The following is a 9,622-nucleotide window of genomic DNA, read 5'->3' on the forward strand; positions in this document are numbered from 1 at the left end:
CCGACCTCGCCGGCCACCTCGCCGCCCCTCGACGCCGGCCACCGCCTCCCCCTACGCCGGCGGCCTCGGATCTGGCGCCGACGAACCTCGTCACGCGCGCCCAGCTACAGTGCCCGATCCGGCTACAGTAAACCCTAGATCTAGGTTGACTTTCCCTCTTCCCCCTTATTTTTTTTTTGCTATCTTTGACTGCTTGTATCTCCGCAACCGTAGCTCCGTTTTGGGCATATGATATTTCAAAATCTTCGCCTCGACATGTACATCATTTCATTCCATTGCATCATTTGCATTTGAGGTCATCTTGATGCCCAAAATGCTGTTAGAAGGAGGCTTCGTGAGTTAAATTGCAGAACCGTTAGTTCATCATGCACTTTTGTCATTTTTGCCATGTTTAATTCGTGCATGATATGCCTGTGCCCCTTTGGGATGAATTGTTAAGCATTTTGTCTTATTTCCAGAGGTGCCACCCATGCATTTTTAGGATGTGTGTGTTGTCTTGTGCAAGCTTGCGAAGAGAGGTACCTGAGATTGCAGATTTCAGGGACTTAGTGATTTTCACCAAGTCTGGGATATTTTAGTTCATGATGCTATATGTCCAGCTTGTTTCCTAGTGATCCGTGCCTCTTTTGAGGATGATCAGTAAGGGAGTTTTGATATTTATGTTATGCTCTATCCATCCATGTCTTTGTTTGCATATGTGGAGTGCTCTAGGTTGACTCAATCGAGCTCAACTTTTGCTTCGTTGTTAATCTGGGCAGATCGTCAACTTGTTTGCGATTTTGCCGATGCTACCGTTAGTGTTCCATGCATGCTATGCCTTCGTTCTTGCCATGTGTAGCTAGCACTTTGTGCCTTCTTGCTGGTTATATGCTTTCCTTGCCATGACTTGCACCGTAGTGAGTGCATCGAGCTCGTTTACATGCCTTCGTGAGTTATATTTCAGTGTGTCTCAGTTTTCACTAAGTCTGAAAACTGATTGTGTTCGAGCTATGTTCGTGAGCTCGGTAGAGTATTTTGTGAACCCTTTTGGCCCCAGGTCACTTTGGGTTTTTTGTTAAGCTTGTTGAGTAGCTCCATGCCATGTTCTTACTTGTCATGTCCAGGTTTTCTATCATGTTGTTTTGCTGCTCCGAAGAGAGCATCGTGATCTGAAATTTCAGACTAGTGTTAATTTCACTAAGTCTGGAATCTGTTTTGCATTTGCGTTTTAGCCATGCTTGTTTGAACCTCTTAATGGATGAATTTGCCTATGGCTCAGTGCTAGTGTTTTGTCAACCATCTTGTGTACATCACTGCCATGTATTTTGTTTTCATGTTTGGTGGCTGTAGCATGTTCATTTCGTTGCATTTAGATGCCTACTTGCTGTAAATCGCAGACCGGTGTCGTATCTTAAAATGCTTGCCATTTCCAAACCGTAGCTCCGATTCCAATGATCTTTATATCGTTTCCAATCGATTTCATCCCCTCTATCCAGTGGCACACTTGGTTTTCCAAGTTGATGCCAGGTTCATGCATTTCCTGTCATATCTTGCATTTTGCACCCCGCATCGCATCCCGCATAGCATATCGTCATTTCATCATATTGCTTGGACTTGCCCGTGGTTGATTGTATCCTTGTTGCTTGTTTGTCTTGTTGGGTAGAGCCAGGAGACGAGTTCGCTACCGAGGAGCCCGTTGAGTTTGCTTGTGAGGATCCAGTCAACTCTGACAACTGTGCAGGCAAGATGATCATACCCTCGAAATCACTACTATCTTTGCTATGCTAGTTTGCTCGCTCTTTTGCTTGCCACTGCTTCGATGCCTACCATTTGCTTGTCAGCCTCCCAATTGCATGATTGAACCTCTAACCCACCATTGTCCTAGCAAACCGTTGATTGGCTATGTTACCGCTTTGCTCAGCCCTTCTTATAGCGTTGTTAGTTGCAGGTGAAGATTGGAGTCATTCCTTGTTGGAACATTTATTTTACTTGTTGGGATATCATTATATTGCTATGTTATCTTAATGCATCTATATACTTGGTAAAGGGTGGAAGGCTCGGCCTCTCGCCTAGTGTTTTGTTCCACTCTTGCCGCCCTAGTTTCCGTCATATCGGTGTTATGTTCCCGGATTGTTGCGTCCCTTACACGGTTGGGCTATAATGGGAACCCCTTGATAGTTCGCCTTGATTAAAGCTTTTCCAGCAATGCCCAACATTGGTTTTACCATTTTCCACCTAGCCTCTTTTTCCCTTGGGTTTCCGGAGCCCGAGGGTCATCGTATTTTAGCCCCCCTTGGGCCAGTGCTCCCTCTGAGTGTTGGTCCGAACTGAGCTGCCTGCGGGGCCACCTCGGGGAAACTTGAGGGTTGGTTTTACTCGTAGCTAGTCTCATCTGAGTGTGCCCTGAGAAAGAGATATGTGCAGCTCCTATCGGGATTTGTCGGCACATTCGGGCGGTGTTGCTGGACTTGTTTTAACCTGTCGAATTGTCTTGTTGTACCGGGTTACCGAGTCTGATCGGTGTGTCCCGGGTGGAGGTCTATTCCTTCGTTGACCGTGAGAGCTTGTCATGGGCTAAGTTGGGACTCCCCTGCAGGGATTGAACTTTCGAAAGTCGTGCCCGCGGTTATGGGCAGATGGGAATTTGTTAATGTCCGGTTGTAGATTACTTGAACTAAACTTAATTAAAATGAATCAACCGTGTGTGTTACCGTGATGGCCCCTTCTCGGCGGAGTCTGGGAAGTGGACACGGTGTTGGAGTTATGCTTGTGCAGGATGTTCCTTTAGCTTCTCGCTCGTGCTTCGCCTTCTCTTCTCGCTCTCTTTTGCGTATAAGTTAGCCACCACTTATGCTAGTCGCTTGCTGCAGAACCACATATATTTGCCTTATCCATTCCTATGAGCTTAAATAGTTTTGATCGCGAGGGTGCAAGATTGCTGAGTCCCTGTGGCTCACAGATACTATAACTCCAGATGCAGGTCCAGGTGATTCCGCTCCAGGTGACGAGTACGAGCTCAAGTGGGAGTTCGACGAGGACTCTCAGCGTTATTATGTTTCCTTTCCCGATGATCAGTAGTGGTGCCTAGTTGGGGATCGTTTCAGGGCCTTGTCGCATGTTGGGTTCTTTTCTATTTTGGCGCCGTAGTCGGGCCATGAGTGTTTGTTTGATGGATGTTATTTATGTACTCTGATGTGACGTGGCGAGTGTAAGCCAACTATGTTATCTTCCCCTTTTATTATGTATTACATGGGATGTTGTCATGATTGCCTGACTTGGGACATTGCTTTCAATGCGGTTATGTCTCTAAGTCGTGCCACGACACGTGGGAGCTATAGCCGCATCGAGGGCGTTACAACTTGGCACTGGATCAATATGTTAGTCCCAAAAAATAGTATAAAAAGTTGCCAAAAGTATATGAAAGTTGTAGAATATTAGCATGGAACAATCAAAAATTATAGCTACGACGGAGACGTATCACCTCCCAACCCAACCGCCCTGGTCGCAGTAGCCGTGTTGGAAATAGAAGAAGTCACAGCTCCATCATGGGCCCAGCCCATCCTCAACTTTCTAGTCAACAGAGAGCTGCCGACTGATGAGATCTCAGCAAGACAAGTTCAACGCCGAGCCGGAGCATACACAATAGTGAACAGAGAGCTCATTAGGCGCAGTGTGACTAGAGTCTTCCACCGCTGCGTCGAGCCAGAGAAGGGCATTGCAATCCTCAAAGACATCCACCAAGGTGAGTGCGGTCACCACGCGGCCTCAAGATCACTCGTCACCAAAGCTTTCTGCCATGGTTTCTTCTGGCCGACTGCTTTGGAAGACGCTAAAGAGTTGGTCAAACACTGCAAAGGGTGCCAAGTTTTCAACTCCAAGCAACACCTGCCGGCTTCCGCACTCAAGACCATCCCCCTTACCTGGCCCTTTGCCATCTGGGGGCTGGATATGGTGGGGCCATTCAAGACGGCACGCGGCGGCAGGACACACCTGCTTGTAGCCATAGACAAGTTCACCAAGTGGATTGAAGCAAAGCCAATCAAGAAGTTGAATGGGCCGACTATTGTGACATTCATCATAGACATCACCACCCGCTATGGCATACCACACAACATCATCACTGACAACGGCATGAATTTTGCCAAAGGAGCATTAGCATGTTTCTGCGTGACACAGGGCATCCGACTAGACTTAGTGTTCGTTGCCCATCCGCAGTCAAACAGCCAAGTCGAGCGAGCAAGCGGCCTCATCCTGTCCGGCATCAAGCCCCGATTGGTTGAGCCACTGGAGCGTTCGGCTGGGTGCTGGCTCGAGGAGATGACGGCCGTCCTCTGGAGCTTGCGTACCACCCTAAACAAGTCAACTGTCTTCACTCCTTTCTTCCTTGTGTATGGTGTCGAGGCTGTCATCCCAACTAACATTGAGTTCGACTCACCTCGAGTCACCATGTACACAGAAGCAGAGGCAAAGGAAGCGCGAGAAGACGGCGTTGACCTGATGGAAGAGGGCTGACTGTTAGCACTCAGCCGGTCTGCCATCTACCAGCAGGGCTTGCACCGTTACCACAATCGGAAGGTCAAGCCAAGATCCTTCCAAGAGGGCGACGTTGTGCTCCGGCTGATCCAGTGAACAGCCGACCAACACAAGCTCTAGACCCCTTGGGAAGGCCCCTTCGTCACCAGCAATGCCTTGGGCAACGACTCCTACTACCTGATCGATGCACAGAAGCCCAAGGCACGCAAGAGAGATGATTCCGGCAAGGAGTTGGAACGCCCATGGAATGCCAATCTCCTACGAAGATTTTACAGCTAATGCACTATGTACCATGCTATCTTTTGTATTAAGTACAAGATATCGGGTCCCCCGAGGAGCACTCGGGGACTACCCTCTTTTATCTATATGATGAGTATCATGCCTATGAATGTGTTACTACATTTGTTCTTTTGTCCGGCACCGGGTTCGACTAGTCGGCCTGAGGACTTGCCGCCTTGAATTATGTTAAGCACCACCTGCAGTTAGACAAGTGGTGTGCCAGCACCTAAGCCCCCTCTTGCCGAAAGTCGTAGCTCGCAGAAGCGGCTGTTCCACTGGCAAGAGTTAAAGGCAGGAAACGATGCCCACACGAAAAACGGCTAAGGACCAATGGGCTTACATAACACAAGCTGGCTCCCCACCCTACCAACCGACTCCTAAGCAGCCGGCTGGCTGGATTCCCACTTACCTTGCCACAATCTAAGAAAGCTAAAGTACTTGCCCTCCCACATGGTCAAGTACTTTCCCAGCCACAGACTGCAGAGCAGCTGTCCGGCTGGGAAGGCGGCGACCAAGGGAGGGCGGCAAAGGAAACAAGCGGAAAAAGATTTAAAGCAAGCACAGTCGGAAGTCGACACCAGCATAGCACATGCAAGATCATATTTACATAAAAGGCCTTCGAAGGCCAGCATTCAACATTAGTTTGAATACACCCCCAGTGGGTGGAACTGCGCAAATTTAACAAACATTGTTCAAAAGACTAACGAGAAGGAAGGCAAAGATAAAAATGACGGCTCAGGCCAAGGGTGCAACAGGCTAGCTTGGCAGGTTCGTGGAGATGGCAGCACTGGCTGGAGGAGTGGATGGGTGGCAAGTCTCGACTTGATCATCGCCGGGAACAGGCGGCGTGTTTGCATGTGCCTCATTGCTGGAGGCACGGTCAGGCTGAGGCTGGCCGGCCGCTCCATCATCTGGCGTGGTGTCTTCACCGTACTCTTCCTTCTCCTCTTCACCCTCGTCGCTGGAGTTGATCTCCTCCGCCAAGTCTTCACCGTCCGCCAGGTTTAGCCCAAACCAGTCCACCGGCAGCGCAGCGCCGTCGTCGTTCAGCTCGGGGATGAAGACACTGGTGTCGGTGTACTCGGCAATCGCCGCAGCGCGATGAACGATAGCCGGTCGCACCGCCGCCAGCTCCTTGTGGGCCTCCTGCCAGAACGTGGCCAGCTGGGATAAGTCCAGCCCGGGATACCATACTCGGACAAACTCCAACGCCCGCCGGGCGCCTGCCCAGGCTGCAGAAGCCTTCCACGCCTTGAAGCGGCCAACTGCCACCTCTAGCCAATCAGCAGTCTGACTAGGGGTGCGGGGAATTGTTTCGTCAGGCCAGAGGGCGGAAAGCACCTGACCTCCAGTGCACTGGAGGCGGCGGAGCGTCCGGTGGGCCGGCTGGAGACGAGCCTGGATGGCCAAGAGGTGCTCCTCAAGCGTCCAGCAAGCATTTGGCGCAATCTCAGCACCAGCCTGCCTCTGCGCGTCGCGATGGGCCTCGATGACCTGACTGGCGGCAACAGAGTAGCCGGGGAAGTACTCTGCGCAAAGAGGAAAAGAGAATATGAGGTTAGAAGTCGGACCAAGCAACAGGAGGCAAACAAAGGGACAAAGAGGAAGGCAGCTTAACATCAACCATATCTTTGATTTGGCCATAGCCGTCGTTCAGCGCCTGCCTCGACTCAGCCCAGTTTGCCGCCTCAGTCTCGTACTTGGCTTGGAGGGCGGCCTCGCTGTCCTTCACCGTCTTCAAAGCCGCCTTATGACTCTCCTCCTGGTCTGCCAGCTTCTTGGCCAGGAGGTCATGCTCCTGAGCCGCGGCACTGCAATCCGTCTTCTAGGTGCATAGTGCGGTTTGGGCCTCACCCAGTTGCTGCTGCAGGATGGCGTTGGCCTCTGCAAAGACAACAAAGAAGAATAAACAGTAAGAAAGAAGTCGCCGGAAAAGATCGGCCCGACTGCTCAGCAGTCAGCCCGAATCTCGAGGACTACACCCAATGGGTGCGCTGATGCGCCCCCAGGAGAGATAGAAGGTGGAACACTTACTCCGGCTTTCAGAAAGGTCGGCGGTCTTCTAATTCAGCTTCCGGACATGGGAGTTGAAGGCGGCCGCACGGAGGTTATGATAGTCCTACAAAAAGGACAGACGAACAAATAAAGACAAGTCAGCACCCGAGTCTACTTAGATGTTCCAAGCCACCTACTCAGCAGCCGACCCGGAACTCGGGGACTACACCCAGTGGGTGCGCTAACGTGCCCCCACGGACGAATACAAGAGCAAGAAGCAAAAAGTGAAAGGCTTACCCAGATGGCTGCCCGCGTCGCCCTCCTGGTTGTAGCTCTTCAAGACGGCAGCCAGAGCCTGAAGCCGAGTCCAAACGTCATGCGCCGCCTCGTTCAGCACGGTCGTCCCGCCTCCTGGCCTCCAGTCCGGCAAGCTAACGCTCGCGGTCTCCAGCTCCTGGGTCGACGAGCTTGAGCCCCTGGCCTTCTGCGGGTACGGCGCCGAGGCCGCCTTCCCTGTGCGCTGGCGTGCCGGAGATCGGACCACGAGGTCTGCCCTCGCAGCCGGCTCGACTCCAGCCGGCGGCACGGGTGGCGCGCTGGACTGGCCGCCTTAGTCCGCCGCAGCCGGCGTTGGTGGAGTCACCTCCTTCTCCGGGCGACGGAGTCACCCTCCTCCCTCTCCATAACCGGCTGGTCACTGCCAGCTCCTTCTGGCGGCACCACCGGGACCTCAGGAGCCATGGCACAGAGAGGAATGACGAGCTACGGGAGCTAGTTGCATAAGGCCTCCTCCGCCTGCACCGCAGCTGCATCATCCGCCTGGGCCTTGGCCGCAGCATCGGCTTGCACCCTTGTGGCCTCTTCCGCTGCCTCCTGTGTTGTTTTCGCGGCAGCCGCCCTCTGCTGCTCCGCCTCCCGCTCCTCACGCGCCTCCCGCGTGTTCCTCTCCGTCGCTGCCTGAAGCTTGGCGCGAGGTTCCACGTGGTGGGTGCTAGTGGAGCCTCCCACCGCCCCAACCACGGAGGCGGCGGCAGACAGCTCGAGAGAGAGCGGAGCTCTGCATTGTGCAACAGGAAGAAAGATCAGAAGAACATTGGCAAGAAGGAAGAAGGAATGCACGAGGGAATCGACACTTACGCAGAAACCATCTGCGGCACCTTCACCACCTTGCAGAAGCGGGTTGCCTTCGCAGCCGCCTCTTCCCACTTGCTCACCGCGGCTGTGACAGCCTAGTTTTTGCCCTCTTCTCTTTGCCTGATTTTTCAGTTGGTTTGATTTTGAAATTTGGAGTTTTGAATCTATTCATATGGACTTAACCACTTAGGTACCCCTTGGCTTTCACCCAAGTGCCTCATTTCCCTCTCTAACTATCATTCCTTCTCTGGTTCACCTCAAAATAATATTTGGAATATTTTTCTTTAATGAAAAATATTAATTTCCCTCTCTTAAACCCTAGCTATCTCAATGTGCTCCAAAGCAACCCCAATTTTTCTTGCCCATAAAAATCTGAGAAAAATCCCAATTATTCTTTGAACCCTAGGGCACCTTCCCGAGCAAAAATATTCCATCACTTTTTGGAATATTTTTGCTACAGAAGATATTTTCTGTTCTGGACAGAAATGGTAGTTTCTACAGCAACTACCATTTTACTTCCTCCATTGTGGCTGATTTTTCTTGTGCATCATCACCTTAGTAGATGATTGCTAACCTCCAAAGCCCAGCTCCCAATTCCCAGTAGTTTGGCCACAGTAAGCTCTCAAAGTTACTGATCAGAAACTTACTAGGCGTGTGAAATCTTTTCTACTGCACCTCAGACCAAACCAAAGCGGGGTAACCTTCAAAACTACCACCAACAACAAGCCAGATATGAAGTTTGGGCTTAGGTCGGCCTGAGGTCAGAGTTGTGGTGACCGTGTTCGTCCAGGCATGCAAGCATGCAGCCGACGCGCTTTGAGTGCCGCCCGAGCCTCTGTTGCGCACGTGCTAGCTTCCCCGCCTGCCTAGCCTTGCCAAACTTCGCCATAATCTTTGTCCAAGCTCTCTTAACTCCCTCTTGGCGCTCGCCGATGCTGGAGCTCGCCGCAGCGAGCACATGCATGGTCCAGCCAACGTAACAGTGCGGCACACACTATTCGTCACCCCAGTGCCCCTGTGCTCGTCCCCATTCGCCCACAGTCCCCGCGTGAGCTACGTCGCCTTCTCCCCCTCTCACTAACGTCGTTCGTTGCTGGGCGCTGTGTCCAGGTATCCACCGGCGGAGCCTGATCCCCCCTCGATGCTCGGCTATAAATAGAGCCCTCCCCGGCCTACTCGAGCACCATCCACCACTCCCACAGACTCCACGGTCTTGTAGAAGCCGTAGCCCGGCCGGGCAGGCCGCGGGCCGCCGTCCCCGTGCTCGAGCTCGCCGGCGATCCCCTCGGGTCATCTCCGTAGCTCCAGCCCCTCCTAGGCCTGGGCAACCCTTCCAGGGCCTCCGCCACTCGCCAGTGGTGCTGTTCCACCTGGTTGGAGCCCCTGGAGTTGCCTCTATTCGCCGTCGTCTTCGTCTCCGGCGACCTCCGCTCTCTGCCTCCGCTAGAGAGGTCGATTCCAACGCTGTCCGACCACCCCTAGCTACTCTATGGGTACGGGCAAGAGCACCTCCGTCTCCTCTCTCGATCCCTCCCTCTCGTTTTGTCCAAGAAGCCCTCGTTGTCGGCGTGTGCTCCGGCGACGCCGCGCCGTCCCCTGTTTCCTTCTCCCCCTCCACCTCACCTGACTAGCGGGGCCCGCTAGTCAGCCACTCAGTATGCGCGCGAAGCGGTACGGGTGGTGGCGCCCCGAGGCTTTACGC

Source organism: Triticum aestivum, chromosome 5B, assembly GCF_018294505.1.
Source record: "Triticum aestivum cultivar Chinese Spring chromosome 5B, IWGSC CS RefSeq v2.1, whole genome shotgun sequence".
NCBI lineage: Eukaryota > Viridiplantae > Streptophyta > Magnoliopsida > Poales > Poaceae > Triticum > Triticum aestivum.